Genomic DNA, 18,438 nt, shown 5'->3' with positions numbered 1-18,438 from the left:
ACCACCATTTGCCTCATGTACCTCGACACATCTCCTTCGCATTGAGTTGATCAGGCTGTGGATTGTGGCCTGTTGTCCCACTCCTCTTCAATGGCTGCGCGGAGTTGCTGGATATTGGCAGGAACTGGAACACGCTGTCGTACATGTCAATCCAGAGCATGCTCAATGGGTGACATGTCTGGTGAGTATGCAGGCCAGGAAAGAACTGTGCCATTTTCAGCTTCCAAGAATTGTGTACAGATCCTTGCGGCAAAGTTGGTCAGACGATCCCAGGTGTGGAGGTCCTGGGCTGGCATGGTTACACATGGTCTGCAGTTGTGAGGCCGGTTGGACGTACTGCCAAATTCTCTAAAATGACATTGGAGACGGCTTATAGTAAGAAAAATGAACACGTAATTCTCTGGCAACAGCTGTGGTGGGCATTCCTGAAGTCAGCATGGCAATTGCACACTACCTCCAAACTTGAGACATCTGTGGATATGTTTTGTGTGACAAAACTTCACATTTTAGAGTGGCCTTTTATTTTTTTATTAGATTTTATATTATAATTTTTACCCCTATTTCTCCCCAATTTTGTGGTATCCAATTGTTCAGTAGCTACTATCTTGTCTCATCGCTACAACTCCTGTACGGGCTCGGGAGAGACGAAGGTTGAAAGTCATGCGTCCTCCGATACACAACCCAACCAAGCCGCACTGCTTCTTAACACAGCGTGCCTCCAACCCGGAAGCCAGCCGCACCAATGCGTCGGAGGAAACACCGTGCACCTGGCAACCTTGGTTAGCGCCCACTGCGCCCGGGCCTGCCACAGGAGTCGCTGGTGCCCGATGAGACAAGGATTTCCCTACCGGCCAAACCCTCCCTAACCCGGATGACGCTAGGCCAATTGTGCGTCGCCCCACGGACCTCCCGGTCGCGGCCGGTTACGACAGAGCCTGGGCGCGAACCCAGAGTCTCTGGTGGCACAGCTGGCGTTGCAGTACAGCGCCACCCGGGAGGCCGATGAGTGGCCTTTTATTGTCCTCAGCACAAGATGGACGTGTGTAATGAGCATGTTGTTTAATCAGCTTATTGATATGCCACACCTGTCAGGTGGATGGATTATCGTGGCAAAGTATAAATGCTCACTAACAGGAATGTAAACAAATTTGTGCACAACATTTTTTGAGAAATAAGCTATTTGTGCATGTGGAACATTTCTGGCAACTTTTATTTCAGCTCACCAACACTTTACATGTTGCATTTATATTTTAGTTTAGTATATATTTTCAATCTGTGTTCATGTTTTAGTCTTATTCACACACTTACAGCATATTAACAATGGGCACTGCCTTTAATGACACAAGCACACAAATGAACCAAGTTACATGAAAGCAACCTGTAATACAACAGTCAGGTACTCTAGTAGCGTACATGTGCAGCTCTAACATTTCCCCTATTTTCCCCACTGAAACGAAGTGTACAAGGTTGATACAAAGTATTTGAAGTGACCAAGACATGAGCGTGCCCTAACAGGGTGAGGAGTTAAAGTAGTGGTTGTAGTTCCCTGCTGAAAACAATAGTACAGATCAGCCTAAATTGCATGCTGGTCTATGCTGGTCAAAGTTGGTCAGACCAACATGGTCTAGCTGGTTAGGCAGGCTGACGATCTGGTCAAGCTAGTGATGCTGGTGACCAAGCTGTTCCATGCTGGTCTGCAAAACTACACCCATCATTATCATATTTCCCAACATGCTCTATTGTAGTTAGATATTTTTAAAAAAATGTTTGCTTCAATATCTGGGCTTTTGTATGTACATTAATGTATCTTATGCTACACAAAGAGAAATAAGATACATTTTTCTAAACTAATCCAATCAGTTGACTTAACGCACCCGTTGCTGAAATGGTTGTTCCAGTTAAGATGATTTAGCTAGTCTAACTCATTAACCATTCTAACCCTGGCAGTTATTCTGAATATAGCTTGTTGGATCTCCCCACTCTGGCTGGATTCCATTTTTTAAGGCTGATTGCCATCAAAAACACAGCAAAGGTGAGAGTATGTTTTTTTGAATGTTAAATGTGGAAAAAAGTCCTGCAGGTCAAATCGGGTAGGATGATAATTTGGCAAATAGCAATGTGGGTGGTAGGCTGTGATTAATCTGGGGCAGACCCAGCAGGAGATGAGCAGAGTGAGAAAACCTGTGAGGACAACCTTCGACTACTAATTAAACTATGTCCTACACTCTAAGAAGCGTTGGTTCTGAGGGACGCTGCACAGATCCACTCACACACACACACTCGGAAAGTATTCAGACCCCTTCACTTTTCCCATATTTTGTTACAGCCTTATTCTAAAATGGATGAAATAGTTTTACCTTCATCATTCTACTACACCTAATAATCCATAATGTTAAAGCAAAAACAGATTACATTTTTCAAAAAAAAAGTATTCAAACCCTTTACTCAGTACATTATTGAAGAAACTTTGGCAGAGATTAAAGCCCAGAGTCTTCTTGGGTATGATTCTACAAGCTCGGCACACCGGTCTTTGGAGAGTTTCTACCATTCTTCTCGGTTAATCCTCAAGCTCTGTCAGGTTGGATGGGGAGCGTCGCTGCAAAGATATTATCAGGTCTCTCCAAAGAAGTTCGATCGGGTTCAAGTCCGGGCTTTGGTTAGGCCACTCAAGGACATTCAGAGACTTGTCCTGAAGCCACTCCTGCATTATCTTGGCTGTGTGCTTAGGGTCGTTGTCCTGTTGGAAGGTTCACCTTCGCCCCAGTGAGGTCCTGAGCGATCTGGAGCAGGTTTTCATCAAGGATCTCTCTGTACTTTGCTCCGTTCATCTTTCCATCGATTCTGACTGGTCTCCCAGTCCCTGCCGCTGATGCTGCCACCACCATGCTTCACTGTAGGGATGGTATTGGCCAGGTGAAGAGAGTTGCCTGTTTTCCTCCAGACCTGATGCTTGGCATTCAGGACAAAGTGTTCAATCTTGGTTTCATCAGACCAGAGAATCTTGTTTCTCATGGTCTGAGAGTCCATTAGGTACATTTTGGCAAACTCCAAGCGGGCTGTCATGTGCCTTTTACTGAGGACTGGCTTCCGTCTGGCCACTCTACCATAAAGGTCTGATTAGTGGAGTGATGCAAAGATGGTTGTCCTTAGGTTCTGCCATCTCTGGAGCTCTGAGAAGGGCCTCGAGTTGATCCGAGGCCCTTCTCCCCCGATTGCTCATTTTGGCCAGGTGGCCAGCTCTCAGAAGAGTCTTGGTGGTTCCAAACTTCTTCCATTTAAGAATGATAGAAGACACTGTGTTCTTGGGGACCTTCAATGCTGCAGAAATGTGTTGGTACCCTGCCCAAGATCTGTGCCTTGATAAAATCGTGTCTCAGAGCTCTATGGACAATTCCTTCGACCGGTCTTGGTTTTTGCTCTGACATGCACTGTTAACTGTGGGACCTTATATAGACAGTTGTGTGCCTTTACAAATCATGTCCAATCAATTTAATTTACTACAGGTGGGCTCCAATCAAGTTGTAGAAACATCAAGGATGATCAATGGAAAAAGGATGCACCGGAGGTAAATTGAGTCTTAAGCAAAGGGTCTGAATCCTTATGTAAAACACATTTTATTTTTTTATTTTACCTTCATTTAACTAGGCAAGTCAGTTAAGAACAAATTCTTATTTTCAATGACGGCCTAGGAACAGTGGGTTAACTGCCTGTTCAGGGGCAGAACGACAGATTTGTACCTTGTCAGCTCGGGGGTTTGAACTTGCAACCTTCCGGTTACTAGTCCAACGCTCTAACCACTAGCCTACGCTGCCGCCCCATTTTTTTTTTTACATTTGCAAAAATTTCTAAAAAAACTGTTTTCGCTTTGTCATTATGGGCTACAGTGTGTAGATTGATGAGGGAAAACATTTACTTAATTCATTTTAGAATAAGGCTGTAATGTAACAACATTTGGAAAAAGTGAAAAGGTCTGAATACTTTCCGAATGCAGTCAGTCAGGCAGTCAGTTATCGAAATTGACACCCTTGATAACGATGAGCAAAAATGTATGCTAAAAAGTGGGAAATTATCATTTTACACTAACAGTTGCTCACAGAAAGAGATTCTTTAACAAGTAATAGTTTTTTCTGTAAAAGGCACGTTCAAAATTGACACCCCTGTTTTTGATAGCTTTTAATACTTCACCTTGCAAGGATAACAGCACTGAGCCCTTTGTTCAAATGAGAACACATTGACAAGGATCTTAGGCCAATTTTGCCATACAGAATCCTTCCAGATGCTTGATATCCTTCATCTGCGATTATGGGCTGCCCTCTCAGATTCAAACCATGTATTTTAATTGATTTCAAGTCCCGAGACTGAGATGGCTATTGCAAAATGTTGATTTTGTGGCCAATTAAGTATTTATTTGTGGATTTTGATGTGTGCTTGGGGTTATTGTCTTGCTGGAAGATCCACTTGTGGCCAAGTTTAGGCTGCTGGCAGAGGAAGCCAGGTTTTTAGCTAAAATGTCCTACTTGGTATGATGCCGTTGATCTTAAAAGGGGCCCATGGATCAGTGGAAGCAAAAAAAAGCCCCATAACATCAAAGATACACCACCACATTTTACCGTAGGTACTGTTCTGCATATGCTTCTGTTTGTAGACGTCAAACCCACCACTTGTGTGCATGGTCAAAGAGCTCTTTTTTCATATCATCTGACCATAACACAGCCTGGAGTTTGATAAACGGCATTGACACTTGGATTTGAACCGGTGCTATGGTCAGATGACATGAAAATAAATCTCTTTAGCCACACACACACACACACACACACACACACACACACACACACACACACACACACACACACACACACACACACACACACACACACACACACACACACACAATGGGTTTGGCATTGTAAAACAGAAGCATATTAAATAAAAGTACCTCCTACCTACTGTAAAATATGGTGGTGTATGTATTTTTTATGTTATGGGGCTATTTTGCTTCACTGATCCAGTGGCCCTTGTTAAGGTCAACGGCATCATGAACTTTACCAAAAATTTGATTTTCCTGTGTTCTAAATATATTTCCACTATGAGGTTGGAATAATACTGTGAAATTGTGAAAATTATGATAATGGCCTTTTAGTGTAAAAGCTGTTTGAAAAGACTGCCTGAAATGTATGCCTGTTTTAGTGGGATGGAGTTTTGGCCTGCCAGGTGATATCACCAGGCAGAAAATAAGTCAGACCAATAAGAAAAGAGTTCCAAACTGCTCTGCCAATAACAGCTAGTTTTCAGTTTTCCCCTCCCCACTCATACCACCCCCAGACAGCCCTAGCAAAATTCAGCTTGAGAAATTGCTCTTTGCGATTTTATTTAATTACTATTTTTATGGAAAACAATCACAGTAAGGTACTTAATTGTTACACAGAAATGGTTTGATACTGAGATAAAATGACTGCATTGGACCTTTAATAATATTGTGGCAGCCATATTGCATTTGGACGTCTTATTTGATTTTCGATTTGTATTGGCTCTAATGAAAACAAGTAGGCTCATGAACTAAAAACGGTCATTTTTCCCAGTCAAATGTTCCTCTGTGGATATTATATATTCAGCCACCACTCTTGCAACGTAACAAACAAAATGCTGGGTCAATAATTACCCATTTGGGTCATTTCTGTAAACCAGCGCTAGGTCACTATAGTACATACCCAACACTGGGTTATTTTGACTCAGCATTGATGGGTTCCGTGAATGATTTACCCATAATTGTGGTTATTTTGACCCAGCAGTGTGTCGGTTTTTGCTATTTTGCTGGGTTATAGTTATTCATGCATTTTTGACCCAGCCGTGGGTTATTTCTTACTTTCTTGCTGGGTAAATTTTTCAACCTTTTCTCTATTACGTAATCTGTGAATTTCTAAAGGTACAAATACTTCTAACAACAACAACAATCAATGTTACAACGTTACTACACAGTCTAAGAAATTCTTAAAATTACATCATGACCGATTGTAGGTCAAATACAAAATGTTTATTTTCAGATATTAATTTCAGCTACAAAATGAAGTCATGCAACAGATAAACAAATAAGGAATACACAAAAAAACTTTAGAAGCACAATCCATATTTGTTTTAAATCACAGAAGCCCTACCAATTAAAGCTGAGGAAAGGGGCCTGAAGAAAAGTAAACACTTTACCCTCTCTAAACCAAAAAGAAACAGGTCTTCTGCTCCAGAGCCTGTCCATTAATTATGGTGAATACCAGGGAGTAGAGATTGTCCTGAGAGTCGAACGATTGTTCCGAGAACGAAGGTTACGGGTCTCTTGTTTTTTTCACCTGGTGGAGGTATTTAGCCATATTGGTTCAGGCCAGGGGATTAAAGAATATGACTAGAAGATGTTGAACAGTAAGGAAGACACTCACTCTTGCACAAGCCCGCCACGCACGCACACATACATACACACACACAAATTGTGGTCTTTCCTTTTGCTCAGAACATGCTACACTCCTATACAGTCTATTGCTGTGTGCAGGACATTCATCTGTATTGAGTCCAGACATTTTGTGCATGGTTTACAGCAGGAGTAGGAAGAGTACTAAAATAGCCTACTCAAGTAGAAGTATTATTACTTCGATGACATTTTAATCAAGTAGAAGTAAAATGACTGACTTTGAACATTTTTATAAAAGTACTTCGAAAAGCTACTCAATTACAGTAATGTGAGTATTTGTAATGAGTTACTCCCCGCATCTGGTTTACAGTATTCCATATGAAATAGTATTCCATATTCTACATGTATACTTACGCTTCATTATGACTTTCGGGCCTCATCAATGCTTGGGCGGGCAGTCTTCTTTCCAACGCGTTACACTGGTGGTGGGAAAAACACTCTCAGGATCATGTTGTCTTTCGTGTCTGGGAGACAAAGACGTAAGGTTTTAGGGGTCAGCCAAAATGGATAAACGTGAATCAACATTTGAGACACTACTTTCATTTCAATATGTAGCTACTTGCATTCAGTACACTGGTGGTGGGAGGGCCATGCAGACTCTAATATCTGGGCAGTGGGAGACAAAGACATAACATTAACACAGTTTGTGTGGAGTCAAAATGGATAGCCTAAACTTGGAGGAACAATTGAGACAACCCTTTCATTTCAATATAACTGTCTGCATCCAGACTGAGCTAGCTAGCTATCTAACTCAGTAACAATTAGGCTATAAAAACATACCGTAACTGAAACACCACAAAAGCATGAGTTACTGTATGAGCTTGTAGTTCAATGTATTTCCGCCAGTGTATGACTTGTCAATGCCTTATAGTATATCATGGTGGCATATGAACAATCGGGTTATAGAGCAAACAATGCAATTATCACAACATAGGTTGTAATTTGGTTTGGCTTCCTCAGTGGTTTTATCCACGCACTGCTATGGTCTATTTAAGCAATAAGGCCCGAAGTGGTGTGGTATATGGCCAATATACTATGGCTAAGAGCTGTTCTTGAGTACGACGCAACACGGAGTGCCTGGACACAGCCCTTAGCCATGGTATATTGGCCATATATCACAAACCACTGACGTGCCTTATTGCGGTTTTAAACTGTTTACCAAAGTAATTAAAGCAGTAAAAATAAATGTTTTGTCATACCCGTAGTATAAGGTCTGATATACCACGGCTGTTAGCCAATCAGCATTCAGGGCTCTATCCACCCAGTTTAAAAAACCCATTCGTTCATATGCCACGGTAATATACAATAAAGCCTTGACAACAAAAAGACAGTCACAGTGGCGGAATAAATTCAACTACACATACGTTTGTTTCATCACAAAATCGGAGAGCAACATCTATCCGGTGAAGTCCGGGTAGATTTTGCAGCATGGTCGAGCAAGTTTGTGTTTTGGTCAGTTTACTAAACTACTGGTTTAGAACCACGGAGTCCGCACAAAGACAACAGGAGCACTGCCTATTCCAGCACCATTTCAACGTAAATATTTAATCATAATCAACAAGGCTATATGTGCTTAGTTAAATATACTGAAAACAAACGTAAAGATAACAAAAACGATTTAGTCCGGTCAATGTTGCTAAATATCCTGTGGCTGTCCATGGTACTGATTTCTGTGTGCGCGCACGCAAGTAAAACTCAAAATGATGACTCACCCCATTTGTAGACTAGTTGAACGCCAATGCCATTCTTTCATGTTGGCAAAATGTTCTTCATGCAGTACACTTTCAGTTTTTGTTGTAATAGGCACCGAGGTAAAGTTGGTTTTATATTCATACATTCGGACATTCAACAGACATTCGCCAAAAGCCAATTCAAATAGTCAAAATCAATAACTAATTCATTCTCACAGAAACATAATACTAGATATGGTTTATTCTATAAATGTCTAGCATACTTTTACAACCTTTGTTTAGAGGAAAAATTCCAGTTTTGATTTGATAGAGGGCACGTAGTCCGTCTAGAGGGCGTGTGGTCAAAGTTCTAACCGAGTCTGTTAGAACTATGGGTTGCAGTCTTAAATTTTTTTATTTTATTTAACCTTTATTTAACCTTTATTTAACCAGGCAAGTCAGTTAAGAACACATTCTTATTTTCAATGACGGCCTGGGAACAGTGGGTTAACTGCCTGTTCAGGGGCAGAACGACAGATTTGTACCTTGTCAGCTCGGGGGTTTGAACTCACAACCTTCCGGTTACTAGCCCAATGCTCTAACCACTAGGCTACGCTGCCGCCCATGCGAAGCAAGACTGCTCAATGTGTGCTTTGCATCATCCAGAGAAAAATGATGATCATCTGACCAACTGGGTTTGTCTTTGTGTAATATAACAGTAGGCTATGAACACTACATGAGTTTCATCCTTCAATACATTTAGAAGTATGAAACTTTGTCTTAACTTTTTTTTAAATCAGGGTTATCCTTTTATTATTGCGCTAATGTTCTATTATCATGACCCATTTTATTATTCTACTATGAGAGATACTAGATACATACTATGACAGCAATTCACTGTAATAGGTACACATGTATCTGGCACAAGTGACGATTAAACTGATTTTGGATTTCAAAGACTGCTATTATTAATGTAATGTTTGATATTACAACATTGATGTGTGGAACCTTTTTTATCAACACATACGTTTTTTTGCAAATGTATTCCTTTATTACTTCATGATTTATATTGCCTGAACACTCAACGATGATTAACACCACAGTTATGTGTGCTTTTGTCAGGGTTGTGGTCGAATGCACGTCATTTAAAGTCAATTCACCAATTGAACAAAAATCCAATTTAATTTGAACATTTTCCTAATTGCAAAAGCATGTAACATAATTTGGGTATTCCAGAACTGTAATTTACATGTACATAAACATAACCTTGTTTTATGTTTTTAATATTGCAGATAGAATGCTGTGTGCCAGAGATGGTACCATTCAGCTCGTCTGGGGACGACAAAGAAAATAGAAAATGATTGGAAGAAGCCTCTTTGCTGTTAAATTAGAGACGTATAAATAAATGACTGTTGTGCCTTGTAACTACTTTAAGATGTGGAATTGTTGCACTAAAAATGCAAACATTGATTTGGCATACAATTTAAGATTGTAAACATTGTCTAACTTCATATAGAACATATAACACTTGAAATTAACATTTCTTTAAAGCTATTGTAAATAAATGCATATTTTAAAATTTGAGCCAACTACATAATTAGTTATTGATTTCTTCATCTTTAAATGCAATGTTTGAGATGTTATGCATTTCTATCAAGTCAAAACTGGAATTTTTATTCAAAACAAAGGTTGAAAAAGTATGCTAGACATTTATATGATTTGTGGTTTGATGATTCTGTGACAGTGAATTTGTTATTGATTTATACCACGTTAAATGACATCTTATAGATTTTATATCAAGTCAAAACTGGAGAGAAAAAAATTCTACTAAAAACAAAGGTTATTCTATCAATGCTAGACATTGATAGAATAAACCATAACTATTTTTTATCTTTCTGTGACAATTAATTAGTTGTGGACTTTTACCATTTTAAATGGCGTTTGGCGAATGTCTGTTGAATGTCTGTTGCACGTCCTAATGTGTGAATATAAAATCAATTTTTACCTTGGTGTAATAGGCTACCTAGCTAAAATGCTTGCTAGCCTGACTCCCTAGCAAAATTAGCTAGTTAATGTGAGCCAACATCTAGGCCAAAGAGTTCTGTGTCTAGGCTCTAAATTGAACTTCAATTGTCGCAGGCCAGTGGCACAACATATCAATTCATGGTTAGATCAGAATCGAAGTCAATCATTGGCATGTACAGAGAATTAAGTCAAAATCCCCATCTCCACCCATGGCTTAAGAAAGGGCCGATTTAGCAAACTAGCTACTGTAGGACATAGACACAAGCAGACCAGAAACAGACACGTTTTTCTAAAAAACATTACGTTTTGCAAAGGTCTGAAGCCAAATCCAAACTTCCCTTGTGGGGTGTTTTGCTGCACCTAGGTAACCCACAGTTGAGCTCAGCTCAACGCTGAGGCCATAAGCCTGCCGGCATCCATCAATCAAATGCTATGGCGGCAACATGTTATACTCTTTTGGTCCAGACAGCCTCAGAAACACGGGCCACACATACTGAGACATAGGGGCGCTATTTACCTCGGTCGGATGATTTCTCCGGTGAGATTCAGCCACTTGCGAATTGACGGACAATTATTCAAACACAGAGAGACATGAAAAAGAAATGGTATAATTTTTATTGGTCAAATATTTCGGGAAGCCTTCCATTGGCATCCATGTGTGACTATGTAACTACCGGGGCGGAAGGTAGCATAGTGGTTAGAGCGCTGGGCCAGTAACCGAAAGGTTGATGGCTCGAATCCCTGAGCTGACAAGATAAAAATCTGTCGTTCTGCCCCTGAACAAGGCAGTTAACCCACTGTTCCCCGGTAGGCCGTCATTGTAAATAAGAATTTGTTAACTGACTTGCCTCGTTAAATAAAAATGTCAGGCAGGACAGCACTGAATGAGAACCATTGACTTGGAGAGTGGTCAATCAGCTACCAAAAACTAAAGCTCACGTTCAAATATATTCGAAGTTGATGTTTCCGCCTATTAACAATTTTTGCAGTAAACCACCATCCATTTCATAAAATTGGAGACATTGGATAAGTAAAAACATGGTTTTGCTCTGTTATTCCCCATTTACAGGTATCTCACAAACGAAATCCCATTCATCCCCCCAGGCATGCAAACCGGTCCCGATAGTGTGGGTTGTGCTGAAAGGACAGCTCCGCTGATCGGCAAGGGATTACCCTCGTCTATGGTGGTCAGGGCAAATTTCGTGTTGCTGAAGGACACATCTACCAAGGGCAAACTTGGTTTGTATCACAGCTGCAGTGCTAACCTCAAGCAAATATCTTATTTTAAAATCAAACAAACACAAATGTTAATCAACAGTATTTGGGTTGTTTATAGTTTATATCAGAGACAAACTATAGCGTTTTTGTTCATGACGCTCTGTATGTTTACATATAGTTCCACTGTAAAACAAATTGGGACATGTAAACTTACCGCAAACGATTTGAAATTGTCATAATTGATCTTCTCGAGGCTCTATTGAGTCTCTTTGCTTCAATCTCTTCAATGACATTTATTTACTTCCTGGTTCCCATGGAGCCATCTTGCTCTATTCTCTGAAACAGGTGTCCATGACGTTTACAGTAAGTACCGCCACCTACTGAGGTGAAGGTGCACCTAACCAGATATATACACACACTGTATCACTGCACCTGGCTAATGCCGCGTTCACGTGCCAGTCATAACTAGGAAACTTTGAAATGTCCAATTTACTAACCGGTTGTAGTCATTAACGATTAGCTAACTAATCGGACATTTCCGAGTTTCCTAGTTCCGACTAGCAGGTTAACGCGCATATCTCCCGGCACTTCGTCAAGATGACCCATGAAGTAGATGTCCTGTCCATTGGTCATCAGGCGGAGAAGCTTGACAAGACTGTCTGAACACACGCTTGTTCATTGACTGATACCGCGTTCACGTGCTTATCGGAACTAGGAAACTCTGAAATGTCCGACTCGCTAACTGATTAGTTTTGCCCAGTTCAACGAGTCGGAAATGAGTTTCCTAGTTCTGACTAGCACGTGAACGCGGCACGAGAAACAACTGTATCCGTCAAATATTACAAATTTTCCTCGTTTGATATTAGTGCAGCCTATTAGGAAACTAAGTAGCCTAGGCTGGCTTCTGTCTGCCTTTACCGTATATAACATGCAAAAGAATAGGTTACAACAAAAACGTCCAATGTAAATTCTTAATTTGACATAATGTCAAGTTGTTTTCCCATGTCGGCCCTATATATTGCTTAATTTGTCTAATCAATGGATTCTCAAATACAATTGAACCTTTATTTAACCAGGCAAGTCCGTTAACAAATTAGATCCCAATACAATTAGGTTGCAATGATTACACAAAATACATGAAAACATGACATCGACAACAAGCTTAATTTTAAATGGTATGCAAGGTCACATTGGGTGATGGGTCAAAAGCGAGACAGGCAACGCAAAGTAAGACTAGTTGTTTGTGCAAGTAGCCTTGTTACTTGTTGCACATATGCTTCTTCTGAAAGGGGCACATCTGTTTGTTGCATGTCCAACAGCTTTGGATAGGGTGAGACCCAGTGTTTGAGGTATTCTGGTGGCACTGGCTGCACCCGTCTTTTGCGCCATGGTTATTCATGCCGCGTATTTGCTTTCGGAGGTCCCAGCGCGTTTTATCGTCCAGACAGCAGGCCACATCCACCACCACAATCCGGGCGGGATCCCAGACGCAATCCTCTTCACGGCCAGATTTAATAGCGGTAATGCCACAGTTTGGTGGCACCCAGCAACTGTCGTAACCATTCTGGTGCCATGACTTCTGAAGCGGATGGTTATCAATGTCGATCTTCTTCACCTTGCCAACCCGCACCTTTAACTTCAACACTACCGCTTCATTCTTGTCAGCATTCAGCGGGTAACACTTTGCTTTGTCGATATTACGGCTCACGTAGACCCCCGATCCCAACATTCCATCGCTGGAGCGTTGGAACCCACTGGTGAGAATACGCTGGACATACTTGAGAAACGTGCCATGGTACATGGTGTAAACTTTCTCGTCTTTGGGCTTCTCGCCTGCATGGAGCTTCTTCTCCTCAATTGCAGTCCAGCCAGAAAAAGTGATCTCTTCTAGGTCCATAGTCGGTATCTGTGGAAGTTATATTTATTTAGTCCAAGACAAAAGGTAGCCTTATGGAGGGCCAAATATATCACGTAATCATATCCTAATAAAATACCCAATTGACAATGCCAAGTACACAGTCAAATACATTCTAAACGCTATACGAACCTGTTGAAAGTAGTCAAATATAAAGTCGAGGCTATTGCAACGCATAGGATCACTTTACTTTCACTTTTGATTCTCTAGTATGTCCTGTTATACAAACCCTTCTTTTATTTTCCATTCAAGTTCTTAAAGTGACACACACCCATCGGCATGTCATGCACGTAGCCAGCCAATAAAGCCTATTTATTCTTCAATAAACTATGTAATCGTTCCAACAACAAAAACTTAAAATGATCATAAGCTAGTCAAATGTATTCCACAATGCATGCACAACTGCCGCCTTCTGTCCTTTTAAATCCCCACGAATAAAGGGCCTACTCAACCATGTTCTTACTCAGTTTTAATTTCATTCCTACCTGTCATCACCCTTTAGATTGTGAAGAAGTACACGTTGACCATTCCCTATTTTTCTTTCTCATCTCATGGGCGCACTCATTTTGCACCCCCGTGGACTCCAAACTGCGTAAGCATTACATGACCTACAGCATGGTCAAGCAAGTTAATGTTTCTGACATTTTAGGACAACTAAACAACTATTGATTTAGAACCACGGAGAGTTACTGCAAGTAGCAAAGAAAACAGGAGCTGCCTCCACTATTCCAGCACCATTTCAACATCATCAAATCACCTATGCTTAGTCTAATACAGTGACAACTCAAAGATAACGAAAACAATTTAGGCCAACCAACTTAAGCTAAATATGTGGCTTTCCATGGTTCTGATGTGTGTCTGTGTGTGTGCATTCATGCAAGTAGAAAAAAACATGTTGACTCACCCTACTTGTAGAGAAACGTCAATACCACTATCCTTTCCTTCATGTTGACAAAACAGTCTATGATTCTGTCATACAGTACACACTTTTTTTGTTGTCCTATGCTACCTGGCTAAAATTCTTACTCGATAGCCTAACTTCCTTTCATAGGCAACGTTAGCTAGTTAACATTAGCCTTCTACATTTGGCTAAATATTGAACTTCCATCCACTCAGGCCAGGGGTACAATGTATGAATTTATGGTGGGATCAGAATCGCCGTTATAGTCACTGGCCAGTACGGAGAATTAAGTAAAACCACTAATGCCTATCGCCAATCATGGCTAATTTAGGAAAGGGCTAATTTTAGCTAGCGAGCCACCAGAAGACAACACAACGAGATGCAACAATTCAAGTTGTTTTAGTCAATGACATATTTGATGTCAATGTGATGTGTTTGGAGTGAAGCCAAATCCAATCTGGCTTCCCTTTACATTTTTCTTTTTGGTGCACCAGGAACATTCACAGTTGAGTTCACTCAGTTTAGCACAACACTGATTGGCTATTATTAAAAAAAAATAATAATCAATGGAGGCCAAACGCTCGCTGGCTTTTCTTGTATTCAATGCTACGGGTGGCCACAATGTCATACTATTTTGGACCAGACAGCATCAGATAGATGGCCTACACATACAGAGAGAGACAGAAGGGCTCTGCTTCGGACATCAAGTGCTTACTCCACTCACCCAGGCAACAGCCAGGGGACTGGGCAATGCAAAATGAGCTCACCCTATAAATTCACAGAGAGATGTTGCCTTAAAATAAAGAATTTCCCATCTGGCTCATTGCTCTTCAGGCTATTCCTTTTATTGACATGTTCAAAGCAGAGCAATGAATACCATTAAAGATCCCACATTAGAACGCCGTAACATGATGCACAGTCAAAAGGCCTGCATCATTACAGATAAACATGTTGCTGTTGGAAAAAATTGTTATGTGCAATGTGTTGACCTACGTGTTAAAAAGGTATCTATGTCCTCATCTGTTTGGTTTTTACATGTCTGATGTATTTATGTTGCCTGTTTTGTGTATAACGTGTCCATGTTCACCTGCCATGGGACTACAGATGGAAAGTAGCTATTAGCTAAATCTGGTGCGACATCATTTCTCAGTGCTATGAGACTTATGTTTTTGTTGTGCATTGTCCCTGCCAAATAAACGTAATAAAAATGGATCAGCATAGTCATTGAACAAGATGATAATCGTTGCACAGGTCCTTTGATCTTGTCCCTGAAGTGTTGAGTCTGGCTCAGTGACTGAATGAATGAATCAATGCATACCCCTTCTCTTCATCTTCTCCCTGCTGAGTCAATGCATGCCCCCTTTCTGCACCATATGAGTAAAGCGGTTTGTGATGGTGAGGGTGGTGTCAATGAAGCGCTCCACACAGCTAGCCAGGCACGTGTCGGTCCGGGAGTTCAGCTTGCTGCTCGGCTTATCCATGCATTTGTCCCAGCACACATCGGTGAAGGTGTGCACCTACAAGAAAGAAGAAACCGCCATAAACACAATATAAGATAAGTCTAATGTATTTAAAAGGATTACGCAATAGCTCACCTGCAAATAGTTATCTTTGATTATACTGTCTAATAGTAAAGAAATACCATATACCTACATTTAAACATTTCAGTTTCACAAATGGGAATAGACAGGATAGAGGAATACTGAATGATCTGACTTTCAACCACTTTTAAGTCCAGAAAATAATAGGGAAATGCATTTGGGAGTGAACTAGCTATCTATCCCCAGTTTTCAAACCCAGAGGCGCAACATCGCGAGACTTCCGGGAACTCTTGCGAAACAGACAAAACTGACCAGACCAGGGTTTGAGAAGTAAATGAGATTTTTTATTTTAAATATTCCTTAGTTTTTAATTCTCTCGAAATCTAAGACACAACCTAGATTCTAGCCAATGTCTTAAGTAGTTGAACATGGATGGTATTACTCCAAACTGACATGTTTTCATTTTCGTATAAAACGACTTTATATCGAAGGAGTGTATTTGATTTGACGGCCTGCACATGCGCAGTTTGGCGCGAGACGACAGTTACACCAAATTACGTACCTATTAGTATTATTTATATATTTTTTTCCCATTTTTCTGCACAATTTCGTACTCCTACGCATCAGTTTAGCTAGCCAATGTCGCCTAACAACGGATCGGGGATTTATTGGAAAAGCAGTTTTAGCCTATCTTCATACTGTAGTGTCTTTGCTATCACTTTAAAATAGCTAGCTAGCTTAGTAGTTACATTTAGCTACCTGTGCTTCAAACTGAGCTTTCTGTTGCTCGACTGCTATCATCATCTGAAGTTCCGAGGCCTCAGCATTTTCAGACGCACTGGCAGAGGACTGGTCAAAAGCCATATTATCGATCAAGATATTATGAAAAAATGTAACGTGCAAGAGTCCGACAGAAAGCACTACTCTGCTACAACGGCATATGTTCAATCAATACCGGAAGTATACCGGAAAAGTCGATCTGACATCACCTTCTTGTTCTTCTTCTTGTTCTGCTTGTTCTTCTTCTATGAGGTTTAACGGCGGTTGGCATCCAATTTGTTGCATTACCGCCGCCTACTAGACTGGAGTACAACTCCCTTATACTTTACTTGAAATAGAAAAATGTACTAAATAAATACCCTACCATCTAACACTATACGCACTAATTTCAAAATTATATAAAATAAAATGAACACCCCCCTACTCCACTAATTAAATGTATGTATTCCTGCCTCATGACATAACTCTTAGACTGTTTCTTCCTTTATGCCACCCAACTTCCTCAACAGTAAAATTGTTTTAAGTTGCATGGTTTAAAAAAACAGATTCACCACTTAACACATCCTGTAACTCTTTTGATGCGAAGTCTTGTTCACCCAAATACCTCTCTGCAGCTGCCACCACAACCTACATTTTCTGAGACTTCCGATCCATCCCTGCAGTACAATTAATAACCATTGCTAAAAATGCTAAAAATCCAATCTTACTGAAACTTATTTCACTTTTTGGCCTATCCCTCTGTACTGGTATATCTCTACTACTCTCACCACTCCTCCCCCTTAACCCATCTTCCTCCACTTTCTTCACCGCCTCAAGCATATGACAACTTCTGCTCTACTCTAACCCTGGAAACCTCAACCTGCCTCTCTCGCACAGGACATTTCTGAACCCCAGCCCCATGGGCACCCCTACAATTAACACATTCCACTACTTTCCCCAATACAACACATTCCTTTGTCTAATGCCCTTCTGCACATTTCTCACACCTTGGACCCTCCCTCCTACACACTGCTGCCACATGCTCATAAGCTTGACACCTGTAACATCTTAACGTATTTGGCACATACACTCGTACAGGATAACATATATATCCTAACTTCACTTTGTCAGGCAAAGACTCAATTTCAAAAGTCAAAAGAACAGACAATGACTCTTCTGTTTCTCCACTCTCACCACCCTGTCTACGTCGCATCAAACGACAAGCATCACATACACAGGGAATCTTTGACCTCAACTGGTCAACGTTTATATCTACTGCTACCCCAGTTATCACTCCTTTCATTGGTGCCTATTTCTTGAAAACGAAACACTTTACTTACCCTAATTTGTTTTACTTCAAGTGCATTCTTCCTCTGCCCAACTGAAACACAAACAATTATCACTAGACCACTTCTAGTTACCCTCACCGATTCCACATGACCCAACTCTTTTTTTCACCCACCGTGAAACCACAAATGGATCAGCCAAAAGGCAAGAGTCCACTTTTTCCATAAACTTCACTCCTACTGTCACAGACTCTTCATCCTGATCCTCATTTCATACATCGATCTCTGATTACTTTACCGCAACTACCCCCTCCGATACTTCACCCTCATTCACTTCAATTTCTCCTCCTGTCTTCTCCCTCTGCTTACACTTTCTACCATTCTTCTTTAACAAACCCTCTCCCTTTTTCCCACCATTTTTATCTGACTCAAGCTCATCCTCTTCATCCCTCACTCGCTTAGACCTCTTTTCCCTCCATTCCTCCTCCATTTGTCTCGGCATTGCTTTCCACATGCAAATAATTAACACAAAGCATTTTTTATTTATTCATTTTTATTTAACCAGGTAGGCCAGTTGAGAACAAGTTCTCATTTACAGCTGCGACCTGGCCAAGATAAAGCAAAGCAGTGCGACAAAAACAACAACAAAAGTTACACATGGGAAAAACA

General features: G+C 40.7%; 1 protein-coding gene across 2 annotated transcripts in view; it reads right to left on the bottom strand.

The window, feature by feature from the left end:
• LOC109907857 (sorting nexin-19) overlaps window positions 1-16,705 on the bottom strand; it is a 36,047-nt gene extending 19,342 nt beyond the window's left edge. For both annotated transcript variants that reach the window (XM_031794027.1, XM_031794028.1), the window contains exons 1-4: window positions 16,484-16,705; window positions 15,502-15,700; window positions 11,582-13,273; window positions 6,809-7,060 (exon numbers count right to left, since the gene is read on the bottom strand). The gene's annotated coding sequence lies outside the window, so the exon portion shown is untranslated. The remainder of the gene's footprint in view (window positions 1-6,808; window positions 7,061-11,581; window positions 13,274-15,501; window positions 15,701-16,483) is intronic.
• Between the last annotated feature and the right edge of the window lie 1,733 nt (window positions 16,706-18,438).

The sequence above is a fragment of the Oncorhynchus kisutch genome, linkage group LG17 (assembly GCF_002021735.2).
Source record: "Oncorhynchus kisutch isolate 150728-3 linkage group LG17, Okis_V2, whole genome shotgun sequence".
Taxonomy (NCBI): domain Eukaryota; kingdom Metazoa; phylum Chordata; class Actinopteri; order Salmoniformes; family Salmonidae; genus Oncorhynchus; species Oncorhynchus kisutch.
The sequence above is the reverse complement of the archived record's forward strand: the minus strand, read 5'-3'. Positions and strand labels throughout refer to the sequence as shown.